This window comes from Ursus maritimus, unplaced genomic scaffold (genome assembly GCF_017311325.1).
Source record: "Ursus maritimus isolate PB19 unplaced genomic scaffold, ASM1731132v1 scaffold_16, whole genome shotgun sequence".
NCBI classification, from domain to species: Eukaryota; Metazoa; Chordata; class Mammalia; order Carnivora; family Ursidae; genus Ursus; species Ursus maritimus.
This window is the reverse complement of record NW_024424008.1, coordinates 43,211,463-43,225,693: the sequence shown is the minus strand read 5'-3', so window position 1 is coordinate 43,225,693 and position 14,231 is coordinate 43,211,463. Positions and strand designations below refer to the sequence as shown.

General features: G+C 52.1%; 1 protein-coding gene across 2 annotated transcripts in view; it reads left to right on the top strand.

The window, feature by feature from the left end:
- The window catches only part of PKNOX2 (PBX/knotted 1 homeobox 2), a 184,956-nt gene that overhangs the window by 123,603 nt on the left and 47,122 nt on the right, over positions 1–14,231 (top strand). The gene's annotated exons all lie outside the window — the stretch shown is intronic.

Genomic DNA, 14,231 nt, shown 5'->3' with positions numbered 1-14,231 from the left:
CATAAAGACCATAGCCAACAGCCGCTCTCCTCACCACCTTCTCAGTCAAATCAATTTGGACATCCCTCAGCTGGCCGCTGTGGGTTGACTGTAGCTTCCTGGGATTGTCTAGTGAGGGGCAAGAGAGCCCAGGGAAGAATCTTCCAGAAGGAAGTTTTCCTCATCCCAGCTAGGGATTGAGCCCTCGTGGGTGTCAGAAACCCTCAGCTCAGCTGATGGCCACCTCGGGACGCTCTCCTTGTGCGTCCCCCGTTGTTGCCTTCGCTCCAGCAAGCCCACCAGACCACTGGACATCTGCCAGGACCATCTAGGACTTGGTATTACACAAACTTTAGTATGCCTGAAAATCACTGGGGAGAGCTTATTAAAATGGGTATTTCTGGGCTCCATGCTCAGAAATGCTGAATCAGTTGGTCAAGCTATAGGAAAAGGAAGATGAATGTTTCAGAAAGCATTCCAGATGAATCTAACGCAGCTGGTCCTCGGAGCACATCTGAGTCATGGTTGTCTTTGTGTCTTAGCAAGAGCTGTGGTGTGCGGCAGTGTAGGTTCCAGCGCACTCCTCCAGATGGGGAGTTCGCTGAGAGCAGGGCCAGGCCCTGAACGTTGCAGAGGGCGGGAGGAGCTCGGGGGCTGGCTGTTGCGTGCATGCGGTTGAGAAGATGCAGTTGTCTGAGAACAGCCTGAACGAAGCTCCAGCAAGGACTGTAGTCAAGTCTCTGTGCGGAGCCCACATGGCTGGAAAAGACGCCTGAGTCAGCACTGAGTATTGATTGAGGTCGGACCCTTACTCACACTCACTTGTGTGAGCACATCAGCAAGCAGGGCCTACCTGTGAACTCGCACACCCTGCAGCAGGTGCCAGGATCAGTAACAGGTGGAATGGTCCACCCAAGATGAATGGGAAGAGGGTTGATTCCTTCCTCACTCCTCCCCGCAATGACAGTGCTTTTATGGTAATGGTGGTAATTATTGCTGTTACTGTCATTACCATTGGCATTATTTTTAGCTACTCAGATGAGCCGAAAGCCTCTAATGCCAACATGGAGTCCAGAGCCATGAGCCCTGATCCGAGGTCCTGCCTCAAGGGTCTTTCCCAGCCCCGGTGGAAGGATGAGTCACCGTGCCTCTGCCCCCACCTGCCCAATGCACAGGCCAGGCCCAGCCTGCCTGCAGGGGGAGAGCCCTGTTTTGGACCCCAGAGAACTCCCAGATCTGGTCACAGTACCTGTCAGAGAGACGGAGCCCTCCTGTCCTCCTTTCCCTCCCTCCTTCCCCTCCTTCCTTCACACTCGTTTGTTGAACCCTCACTAGAATATGTGGAGGCACTGAGCTGGACTCCAGGGAAAAGAGGGGAAACCTATAAAAGCAAATGTGTGGGCTCTTCCCTGGCTCTCCAGGAACAGACAGGAAACCCACACAGTGTGGCCTGAGCTTTAACAGAGAAGGCTTCACAGAGGAGGCAATATTTGAGTTTGATCATAAAGGCTAGTAAGAGAGTCCCCCAGAAGGAGAACTGGGCTGGAGTAGAGCCTTCCAGACAGAGCAGAGCCTCTGCGTTCCGAGAATGGCCAGTGTCTAGAGCAACTGGGTGTGGGGAGATGAGGCTGCGAGGCCACCTGGAAATTAAACTGCAAGGTGAGCTTGTGCTTGTGTGGGGAGTGTGAGAAGGGAGAGTACCGTGGCCTCTCAAAATGGCCTGATGGCTAATGGCTTGGGGGGACAGCCGTCGTCCTCGTCCTCGGTGTCGGTCATTGCTACCCAGAGTATGGCCCGGGGGCTGGCAGCAGTGCATCGCCTGGGAGCTCTTTAGACACACAGACCCTCAAGTCCCACTCACACCACAAGATTTGTTTGTACCACTCTAGGCGCCTTTGCAGACTCCTCGAGGACAGGGACCTGTAGTTAGCACAGATCACAGTCAGGAAAGACCCCCGATTAGTGGTATAACAAAAAGTTTCTGGAAACCCAGGCTTGCGTCCCACCTCCTTTGTGTCCTAATCTCTCGGAGCTTTAGTTTCACGACAGAAGCTAACCAGTAGGCTTAGTAAGATCATTGAGAGCCCCGGTAAGCACCTGGCTCTGTGTCTGGCTCAAAGCAGATGGGTTCCCCAGCCCTTCCCAAGATCCCAGGCTCATTCCCTACCCAGGCCAACCTGCGGGAGAAGTGGGTCACCTCTCCCATGGGAGCTGTCCATCATGATGTCACTTGAAATACAAAGGGCCAGATCTTCCCCCAACTAACACCTCTTCTTGCTCATCTGCCCACCTAACCTTTACCTTCTCCTACTGGGCTGAGCCCCCAAGAGCCCTCGGCATTTGCCCAAACTATCTCTGCATCTGTCTGACCATGAAGAAGGAATCCCAGGTTGGTTGCCACCAACCGCTCAGCCAAACATGGCTGCCCCTCATCTCAGGACAACCAACACCTTTGCCCGACTTTTCTCTGCAGTCCTTCCTGCCCCAGGGGCCCAGGGTTTTCTCACACAACCACACCTCTCCCATTAGTACCAGCTGCTCTCTGTACAGCCATTGCTGGATGACCGGGGAGGGAGCTCGGCCTCCTGAAGGGTTGGGTAATTTTAATTAGATTTGCCTGCCTTGGGGCAGCCTGGCTGCTCCAAAGCACATCAGGGAGTCGGCATTTTATGTCAATAAATATAACAAGACTCTTTCGGTTCAGATTAGTGCCCAGCACCGACTTTTGGTAGACCCTACCACGGCCCCTCCCAGAACCACAGATGAAGGAAGGGTGGAGGGGGCCCTTCTCTGACCAGGCCCCTACAGGGCGGCAGGGGGACAGTGTGACAAAAGCGAGGGGTGTGTCTGTGAGCCCAGGGAGCCTGCCAGTGCCCCTGAGGTTTTATTTGTGTATGAGGACGTGTTAATGAGATGTATTGGTTCCTTCTGATGTGGAAAGTGTGTGTGTGTGTGTGTGTGTGTGTGTGCGTGTGCGGTGGGGGAGAGGGGAGGCAGTCTGCCTTTAATTGGATCATACCAGAGCATCATCTGGGCTAATCAGCAAGGCAACCAGGAGCTCCTGCTCAGATTAATGATTGCAGTCTAATCCAAGCAGATCCCATGATTGGATGCACATCGCGGGTAATTGTGTTTGTGGCCCAAGAGCGATGCTGAGTGGGGTCTGAGGAGGGGAGGCCGCACGCAGTGGGGACCTACAGGTTTGGACCTAGCTCAGTTCTCTCCATCCCTAGCCCCCCACCCCCACCCCTGGGGCTTTTCCCCAGAAAGTTCAAACTTAGCTTGGACCACCCTGCCCCTCCATGCTGATGGACAGTGTTCGGTGCTATCCGGGACCTGGCTATTAGGTTGCCAGGTGGCGCAGAGACAGGGCCAGGAGGGTGAGGTTAATCCAGCTTTCACTCTCCCTCCTCCCCTCCAGTCTCCTTCGTTCCCCTTTGAAGTGAGTGGGTTCCCATGGAAACCATGATGTCCTGGGGAGCAGAAGAGTGGCAGGGAGCTAGGCCTGGCCAGGTGCGAGGGGGGAGGAGGTTGACTTTGCCGAGAAGGCTCTGCTAGGGCGTTGGTTCTCCCCCACCAGGCTGAAAAGCTCTCTGAGAACCAGAGAAGGGGCCCGCCCAGCAAGGAAGAAGTTACCAGCTATTGATAGGCGATGCCGGGCTGCAGGCTTGAGCCGTGAGAAAGTAGCTGCTTCTTTGAAAATGCTGGAGCATGGAGCTGTGGTGTGGGTGGAGAAGTTGGATGGCTGCTGCCCGCTGTGTTTCCCCTCTGTGGCATGGCTCACGACTGAGCTGACTGCATTAACAGTGTTTCTGTTTCCCCCACTAGATCACTAACTCCATGAGGGCAGGGTCCATGTCTGTTTTTATTCATTCATCCATGTCTAGCGCCTTATAGACTACCTTAGAGCCACGGGTCCACAGTCACTGATTTTAAACTGGCAGTCCATCTTTTCTTTTATTATTTATTTTTATTTATTTTCTTAAAGATTTTATTTATTTATTAGAGAGAGAGAGAGAGAGTGTGTGTGTGTGTGTGTGTGTGTACAAGCAGGGGGAGGGGCAGAGGGAGAAGCAGACTCCCCGCTGAGCAGGAAGCCTGAAGATGGGCTGGATCCCAGGATCCTGGGATTATAACCTGAGCCGAAGGCAGACGCTTAATTCCCTGATACACCCAGGCATCCCTATTTTATTTAAGAGGAAAGAGGGGGAGAGGGAGAGAATCCTAAGCAGGCTCCATGCTCAGCTTGGAGCCCGACATGGGGCTCAATCTCACGACCCTGAGATCATGATCTGAGCCAAAATCAAGAGTCAGATGCCTAACCAACTGAGCCACTCAGGCACCCCCTTTTTTTTGTTGGGGGGTAGGTAAACAGGTCAATACATCTTATAACCAGTTCTTTGGAATGGTTTTATTCATGCCTTTAGCCATGATCCCACATTTCTCGGTCCTCACTGGCCTGTCTGGTCTACCTCTGGGTCCTAAATGTAAAATGTTCTCTCCGAATGAATTCATACTTCCAGCAGTGCCTAGCATGGAGTAGGTGTTTGCAATCGTGCTTCTTCACCTTAACCCCGAGGCAGTGAATTTTCTCCTTCTTGATTTCTGCCCAGCATTTTCTATCTCTTCCCATCTGCTTGAGCCAAGCCCCACCTTCAGCCCAACCTCCCCACCTTCTCCAGGTAGATTCCAATCCTTTCCTGGTTTACCCGTTAACAAAACTCCTTCCAGAAGCTCCAGAAACCCTCCATCAAACCAGGCTTTGCCTCCTCTGCTGTTTCTCGGCTTTCAGAGTCTTGGCCTCTCCCTGGGACACGTCCAGGTCTTCGGGTCACTCTCATCTCTCTTCTCAACCACAGACTCACAGCTTCCACCCGTGTGAGCCCTATCCAGTAAATGCCGCCCATCCAGCTCTAGCCCAGTAAAAGCAGTGCACATCCCTAAAGCCCTGTCTCTGTGATGACTGTTCCCGTCTCATCTGGGCCAGGTCCCTCTAGAAGGCACACTCAGCTGGGGAAAGATTAGAACAGGGCAGTGACAGCGTTCCGATCGCTCTCGAAATCATCCTCGTAGAGGTCACCGAGGCTCCGGGCTTGGTTCCAGCAGCCCTAGAGCTAGAGGTGTAAATTCAGTAGAATGGCCGCGCTGGGCAAGGCAACGCGCTCTAGAAATAGACTTGATCACTAGCTTTGTCGCCTTGGGTGAGTTAATCTCTCTGAGCCTCTGTTTTCTCAACTGCAAAAAAGAAAACAGTAACAGCTAGACTAAAATTAGAGAATATAGAATAGTACCTGACACACAGATCAGTGTTTGCTGCATGGGGTGGGCCGGGGGGGGGGGGGGGGGGGGGGGGGTGTGAGGAGGTTTTAGGCACGAGGGGCGTCCCTCTTGGCCTGTTCAGCATGTGAAGCAGTCTGGTGCGTTCAAGGGTTGGAATTCAGGTCTAGGAACATGGCCCTTGGCTTTAGATCTCCTGGGTGTACATTCTTTCTCCACCCCAGGCACTAAGGCTTCTGGGCCCCGGTTTCCTCGTCTGTAAAACAGGGCTACAAGAAATGCTATCTCTTCTTCAGGGTTGTTATGAGGAATAAATGAGAGAATGCACGTTAGGTGCTTGGTAAAGAATCTCGCATTTGGTGAGCTCACCATAGGTGTTAGCTGCTATCAGACGTCGGGGGAAATGCCAGCAGGGATGGGTCAGGCTAGAAGGTAAATACTGAGAGGCCAGGCAGCTAGAGGCAGGACTGGAAAGGACCCGCAGTCGAGTTGTCTCCATACTGTAATTGAGCTAAACGTGTAGTGAGCTCTGCTATGTGTAAAGCATTGTGTTAAGTTCCAAGAGGGGTTTTGAAAAAAGAAGAGTCAGTCCAGGGAGGAGGAGAAAGATAGACATAGAAAGTCGCTATAATATAAACTTGGCACATAGGACGGGCCGAAAAAAGTATTTGTGGAATTGACTGCAAGGCTTCTGGCCCACAGTGCAGTGTGGGAGAGTTACCCTGCTTTTCCCAAGGGAGGCGAAGCCCGAGGGAAATGATAGCCAAGCTGCCTTTCCCGGGGCTGGGCTGGTCAGTGGGGTGGGAGGAGGCCCCGAGGTTTGGGGACTGGACAGAGGGACTGGGTCCTGTTGTGCCTGTCCTCAGCAGCTGCCTGGCCAGGACCCTGGGAACTGGCACTTCCTAATGAAGTGTCTTTGAGGGAACATTTCCACCTTGTGACCAAAGGGTGTCCTGGCTCCAGTGAGTTGACCCTGGGGCTTAACCCTATGCCTTCCCTGGCACTGGGCTTGGTCATTCCTGGAATGTGCTGGGCGAGGTGGCCTGAGAAGAATGTGGGAGAAATTCAGCCATTCCAAGCAGAAAAGGCAGCACCAGATGCTTCATGCTCGGGCTTCTAGTCTAGATGCTGGGAGCAGATGTTCCGGGCTGCGTTCTGGGCTGGGCTGTGTGGGCTGGGGGCTCCAGCAGACTCCCACTCTGAGAAGCAGTTGGATTCACTGGCATCAGAGATAACATTTCAGCTGTTGACTATAGTCAGGGGAGTGATCCTGCTAGAGCCATGATCTGGAAGTAAGACCACACTCAGTTCTCCCCTGGCACCAGGCAAAGCCTGTTCCCTGCCCCTCCTGCCAGCATCTGAAGGCCCCCCAACCCAAGCACAGCCTCCGAACATGCTGCTGGCAGACACAGAGGCTGCAGCTGCCTGGTCCAGGGAGCAGGTGTGTTCGGAGGTAGTGGGTCCTGAGGCTTCCCCAGCTCACCGGCCTGGCTCAGGCCCAGCTGAGAAGTCCGGGTACCCCGCCAAGACAAGGCGCACTGATAAGAGGTCAGGAGCCTGGAACCCACTGACTTTTATCCTCACAAGGTTATATTAGGATTAAAGGAGATAACCAGTGCTAACAGCCGACAGGGCTTGGCGCATAGAAGGCTCTCAGCGAACGGTGGTTACATTCATGAGTAGTTACTGTGATAAGTACAAGACTGGATCTGTCCCCCTCCTAAGAGAGAAGACAGCCAGCATTTGGGCCTCCCGCTGCTGTGAACTGGGTGGAGAGGAAGAGGATGAGAGCTAGCAGGCAGGGGCTTTGAGGGTTCAAGTGACCAGGGGCTCTTACCAGGGCTGGACCGAGCCAGTCTTGCCCTTCTTTTAACCATGGTGCTACTGCCTGATTTTCTCAAGCACTAGTCCATTTCATGGTCCAGTGGAAAGAACATAAAACTAAGACTTCCATCTAAATTCTGACCCTACCGTTAGGCAAATTATTTAACCTCTTTAGATAAGCTGTCCTCCCACCTCACAGGGTAGGCACCAAACGAGAACTTGAAAGATCTGCAAACATGTAAAAGCCCTCCCCAAACACACTGAAGTATGATTATTATAAGAGGTGATTCTTTTGGAAACTCATTGGATAAGGCAAAGATTCTCTTGTGCTGCAACGATCTTGATGCCCAAAGGGTAAACATGGGGGCTAAGGTCTGCGACCCCAAGGACAGAAGAGAAAAAGGGAGAAGGAGGAAGTGATTTCAGTAATACACGGGAGAGGGGGAAGAGCACAAAATTTGGAGTTTGGGTACCCAGATTTAAATCTCAACTCAGTCACTTAGCTTGATATCATTATTTAACTACATGCTTCTCAGTTTGCTAATTGGTAAAATGGGACTAAGAAGAATATTGAGTGTTTGAATGCAGTAAACACAGGGAAAGCACTTTGTAACTTACAAAGTGCCACAAAGGATGTGGGGGTGGGGTGTTCAGTCACCACCAGTGACCAAGGCAGCAGGGACAGAACGCCCTCCCCACATCACCCTGTCCCCCAGACTGCTTGCTTGTGGGGGACTGGCTGAATCTCTGGTGCCTTAGACAGAAGCTCTGACTGCCTCTCACTAGCTACCCATGGGAAAGACACTTCTCTTTTCTGTGCCTGTGTCACCTCTGCTTAAAATGAAGGGACTGGATGTGAGATCCTAGCGGGTCTTAAGTTTTAGGTTGTTTGTATTCTTGCCCTTGCGGACTTGCCTTAGCAATCACTTCATCAAGGTCTCACATTTATTATTATTATTATTATTTTTAAGGTGCTGGGAGAGAGGAGTGTGTGTGTGTGAGTGTGTGCGGGGTGGGGGGTTCGAAGGGACGGGAACAGAGCAGACGGTGGTCTGCTCTGGGCCCCACCCTTGCCAGGAATGGACCTGTCCACCCACCTGGGGGAGGAGAGCTGGTTGAAGCCCAGGAACCCTAGCAGATGCGATTCCAATTTAGCAACACGAAGAAGTCCTCTCCAAGGCAACCCAGGCGAACACACCACCCACTAGGCAGGACTAAAAATACACCCGCATGGTTTCAACGTCACACCTGAAGTAAAAATACATCCAACCAGGAGCTGCTGGCTCGTTCTCCCCCACCCCACTCTGCTCTCTCCATCTGGTGCCTTCGAGGGGAGGAGAAATGGAGGGCCGGGTGAGCTCTTCCTTCACACTCACTCCCCTCCCTCCAGGACCCTGCCAGCCCCCACTCCACACACACCCAGCAGAGCCCAAAGAAGACAGGTCCTTTTGTAGCCATTGTAGCTAGAAGCTGCCAGATGGCAACGTCTGATCTGAGTCCTGCTGTAGGGGTGGATTCTGAGCCCGAAAGAACTTTAGGACTGTGTCTTCGAACTTTCCTTCCCATGGTTCGTTTGTTCCCATTCATCGATTCACCAAATATTTATTGATCCTCTGTTGTGTGCCGGGCACTCTGCTTGACCCTTGGGAAGACGAGCTCGTGGTCCGGGGCAGCTCAGCACATAGTGAGGAAGACAGATCTGTGCACAAACAACGATAGTTAGTAGAATTTAATGAGTGTCATGAGGGAAATAAAAATAAATTCTTACTGGCAGTGCTTTTTTGGTTAAAAAAAAAAGAGGTTCTGAGTTCTGATAAATTGTACGTTGCCTCTCCTCCTCCTCTTTCTGTGCCTCTATTTGAATTGGCATGTGGGCTTATTTTCCTTGCCAAATGAGTCAGTGGATATGGGAATAGAAACTTATTGGAGCCGACGGTGTCAATGTTGCTCTGAATAAAAAAGGTGCCCACACACCTTTCCAGGGAAATGGAACAAGCATTAATTGATAGCTTGCTAAGTGCCAGACACTCTATGTGTTTCTTCATCAAATCCTTAACGATAACCTGAGTGGTAGGTGATTTAGCCCTGTTTTATAAAAGAGGAAACTGAGGCTCAGAACAATTCAGTAACTTGCCCCCAAGTCACACAACTGTGTCACTCCAAAGTCTATGCTTATTTCAGACCACGGAGTTTCTCAGCCTGCACTGCAAGCAAGGTCAAGATAGAAACCCCAAAGCGTTTCCCAGGATGCTTCCAAGGAGGCAATGGTTTTCTTGCTAGAGAGACCCACTAGGAAGCCTTGGTAGAATGGATGGCATCTTGAGATGGATGCTGAAGATTATGAGAAGGGACAGGGAGAGATGTGGGAACACAGTTCAGGCGGCAGGAGCAGCAGGAGCAAAGGTGAGCAGTCCAGTGTGCCTGAGTTGGTGAAGGGGGTTAGTGAAGAGACAAGGGGCCAGGGGCCACCTGCTGTCTGGCCAACACCACATTCTCTGCCGCCTCTGTTAAGAATAAAGTACTGGAAAGAAGTCTGGGGCCACACCCTGAAGCACCTGGAGAGTTCTTCTCAGGACGTGAACTTTATTAGCTCATTAGCATCCAGGAGAAATTTCACGATCTTCAGAATGAATACTTGTAATGGACCTTCTTGACCCTGAATAGATAAAGACAGGGGGCCATCCCGGAAGGTGGCTCTAGGGTATTGTCTGTGATTCTCTGATCCCAGTGACCTCTGACCTGAGGCACTAGAAATAAAGGATCAAAGTGCCAGCCCCTGGATAGAGTTTCTAAGGTGGTGGGCCTTTGGCAACTTGAGACCTGCACTGTGTTTGTCAGTGGAGACTAGGGGGGGGTGCCTGCATAGCGAGCCTGGTCACTGCTTTTCCCACCTTCCCCCACCTCCCTGGCCAATGCATTCATGTCCTCTGCAGCAGTCTGACCCTGATCAGGCCACTGTCCCACCAGCTCACCACTGAACATCTCCACCTAGAAATTTTGCTACCAGCCATTCCACTGTCTGAACCATCCATCCTTCATCCCAGCTAAGGAGGGCCTGGGAGGCTCTAGCCCCTGTTTCCATTGGAAGAAGCAGCCAGGGCTTGGGGAGGGTGTGAGGGCTGACACCAGCCTCCTCTGCCCATCTTCCCCCTAGCCAGATGAGTCTGGGCTATAAGGTCAGGTGCAGGACAGGCCTGGGGGCTCCAAGGTCAGTGACAGGGAGAGGAGGTGGACGGCCAGGCAGGATGCCACACACTTGGCTGGACCCATAATTGAGGTCTGCAGTCCTGGCCAAGGTCACAAGGGAAGGGATGACTGGGAGGCTCAGACGTGACAGAGTGGCATGACTGTGAATCACAAGGTTTATCACCCAGAAAGAGAACTCAACACGACCCCCCGCCCTGGCCCCCAGCCTGTGGTGCTCTGCTCTATCTCCGTATCTATTCTCTGTCTCTTGTGTTCTTTGCATCTGAGCTTCCCTGAAGCTCTTTTTGCATTCTTTCTGACTTTTTTCCTGCCTCTGCTTCTGTATTTCCGGTCCCCTAAGCAGGAAGATATGTTAAAAAAAATTTTTTTTCAAAAAACCCAGGTTGTCCAAGAAGGAAGGAGGAGAAACAGAAAAGGGTCCAACTGTCTTTTCTTGAGTCCTTTTAACAAAAGGAAACGAGCTTGAGCCTTATAGGGGAACTTGAAGTTAGGTACGTGAGTATATGAGTTACCAAGGAAGTGGTTGTCTCCATCCCTGGAGGCCTTTGAAAGTGGTGGGGAAACCTATCAGGCCAACTTACGTTAAGAATACCTATCTTGAGGTGGGGGAGCATAAGATGGGTGCTGTTGAGGCTCGCCTGCCCGAGGAGGCTCTCAGAAGCCTCACCGGGAAAAGAGCAGGGTGGCCAGCATTGCTTTGCCCGGAAGAAAAACTAGGGCTGGAGCGAGGGGTCCCTCAGCCTCTCCCTGCTAAAGAGAGGGTGGCGTTCACCACTGCCAAGGGCTTCATCCAAAATCCTGCCCTGTCTCCAATCTCCTCCCCCAGGGGGCGGGGGGGCAGCCCCCCCACAGCCCGGCCCCAAACTGGGCATTTCAGGCCAGCAAAGGGGTGATGTGAAAAAACGCGAAGGCAGAAATGTCAGAAGTAATTAAACCAAACGATGGCTTAAACCCCTGTAGAAATCAACACATCCGGTTTAATCACCTTCTTAAGCTGGCACAAGACTGCAGTTCTGTGGAGAGCCGTTCTTTATTTCTTTGGATCGTTAACAGAAACTGCCTATCTTGAGCTTGATTTGGGTTCAGTTGCTCCTGAGGAGAGGTGATGCAGGTGGGGGTGGGGTAGGGGCTCAGAAAAGAAAAAAGAAATAATAAAATGTTATTTGAGATCATCTCTTCTTCTCTTCTCCTCGAGCCCCACGTCTGCCCTGCTCCCGGCTCTGTCCGCACTCAGGGCTCCCACCCCCGCCCCCAGCACCCAGGCAGAGGCACAGTGCTGAATGTGCTAAATTAGGCCATTAGAGAAATTCATTTCTCTTTATTAGTCTGTGTCAAATCCTTTTTATTAGTGGCTGGAAACGACCTCTCTTCTGCAGTAAAATGTCATGCCAGTTCACTCCTTTTATTTGTTCTGCACTGACGAGGCTCAAACTCTCACTGAATTAGTGCAGTGAGATTTATTTCCTCCAAATTTTGAACGGCTTAAGAGAGATTGGGGTGGAGGGGGCGGTCAGGCGGGAGGCGACAGGGGGAGAAGAGTGGAGAAAGATCTGGGAGGGAGAAGGTGAGCTCTTATGGAGGTCAAATGTCCTCCGCTCTTTGGAAATAAAGTCTAATGGCCATCTTTCATATCTTGTTCATCATCGCCTGGGCACTGGGGACTGAGTTTCCACNTTCCTGCTTCTAGCCTCTGAAGGGTATTGATCCACAATAGGGCAGATCTGGACAGCAGGAAGAGGAACTCCTTAAAACCCATGTCAGCTGGACAAACTGAAGCTCAGGGAAGGCCAAGAATAAAGAACCAAATCCCACACCTAACTGGAAATCCTTCCTCCCATCCCTCGCTTGGTTGAGCCCCCATGGTCCCTGCCCTATTCACCCCACTCTACCCCAAGCCTACAGCAGTGGCTTCCGACCCCATCTCCAGCCTTCTGGAGTGATGCTGGAGGGTAGCTTAGAAATATAGGTCAACCCATAGGCCAGGTAGCAGGGGAAGGGGCTGGGAACAGCCTTAGAGGAGCCCATGGCATGACTGCAGCCATGGAACCCAGCCTGTTTCTCGGGGGGTGGTGCAGTGTCTCAACGGTCCCCACGCTTGAGGTAGCAGGGAGCAGTCTGGGTTTATTGAGGGATCCAGGTGGGGAGAGCATGGGAACCTCAGCCCACTGACCCTGGCTAACATTTGTACAAAAGCTGTGGGCAAGCTCAGGTGCCATCTGAGCCCCTGGGCTCAGGGATCCAGGGATCAGAGTGGGCAGAAGCAGGAGCCTGGGGAGGGAGGTATAGGAGAAGAGATTTGGGAGCCCAGAGTGTGGCTCAGGTGGGGAGGGGCTGGAGAGAGAGGGGGCCATGCCCGCATCCATGAGGTCTGCTCTATGCTCCAGGGGCCCCTGCTTAAACTGGGGAGGTGCAATAGAAAGAATGTTTCTTTCTTCTGAGAGATAGCAGAAGCCATAGAAAACACCCCAGATATACCCTCACACATGCATACGCGCACACACACACACACACACACACACACACACACACACGTTCTGGGGAGATCTGACACCTGGAAGTGAGAAGTTTATAAAAAGGGCCCATGCTGCGGCTCTGCATAGAAGCTGCACATTGTTCCCCAGTGTGTGTGACAATGTCCCCATCCTTCCTCACCCTCCCGCCTCTGATCTAACACCTGCTTCCGTCTTCAACCTCATCTCCCTCCATTCCTGTCCTGCCTACCTCGCTCCACACACACTCATCTGGATTTTATTCTAGAAACGTGCCAGGCTCATTCCTACCTTAAATGCTTTGCTTTTTTTTTTCCCTCTTTGGAACGCCCCTCCCTCAGATCTCTGCCTGACTGCCTCCTCATCATTTAAAGCTTAACTTAAATGTCACCTCCTCAGAGAGGCCCTCCCTGACTACTCTCTGCCCTACAGGGGCAAGGACAGTGGCAAAGAAGATGACTCTCCCTGCCTACCTGAACTCTAATGCTGGGAGACTCCATCACTAGCAGATCCCTCTTCCCCGCCCCATGGGCATTCATGCTAGGTACACAGAACCCACAAGCCCCTCACACATACTGCATACAAATAACACATAACGCATGCACACACACTGCATACAATATAGGGCATATGCACCCTATACTCACAGCACACAAAATCTGCACCCCGCTTTCGTACCCACAACCCACATGTGCACGCATCCTGCACAGACGCACTGTGTGCGCGCATAATGGCAACGCACAGGACAGGACACTTGGACAGCACTCCCCCCTGCTCTCATCGACAGCCTACATTCAAGCTGGGTGCGCACGCATGCACACACAGAGGCCATCCCCTCCCCAGGCAGCCGCTGCCCACCCCGCCCGCAACCAGCCAGGAAGGAGCGTGCGGTGACCGGCGGCGGCGGCTGCGGGGCTGGGGTGGGGGCTGTCCCCCCACCACCTGGCACGATGCTGCGGATTATTAGTTCCTGGTAATTTAGTGCCCTTGTACAGAGTCGATTTGTGCCTTTCATTCCTAATTGATCTAGTGGCTGTTTAAATGGCAGTAGGCATCTGTTGAGAGTAGGAAGGTTCATAAGGCGCAATAATTCATAACACCGTCTGGAATTTGCCTTTCATGTCCCTCAGCTAAACCACTGCAGGGCTCTGCTTAAATTACAGCCACTGAGGCTTTCTTTGGTATTCCACTCAGGGCCAGGAGAATCTTGCATTAAACTGGGATCAGGTTAGATTAGACTATAATATGCTGCGGTATTAGTGGCTGCAAATGAAGACTTACTCTGGAGTTTAACCCCTTCACCTGGTTTTCTCTTTGTCTTCAGCCGGATGGGTAAGGGAACCCATTGTTTGCCCCACCAGCTTCCTGTCAGAGCCGAACGGATCTTCTAGTCACTGGGGGCTGCCCATGTGCCATCCTCAGACGTTGACCCTTTTCCCTCTCCTGACTGTAACC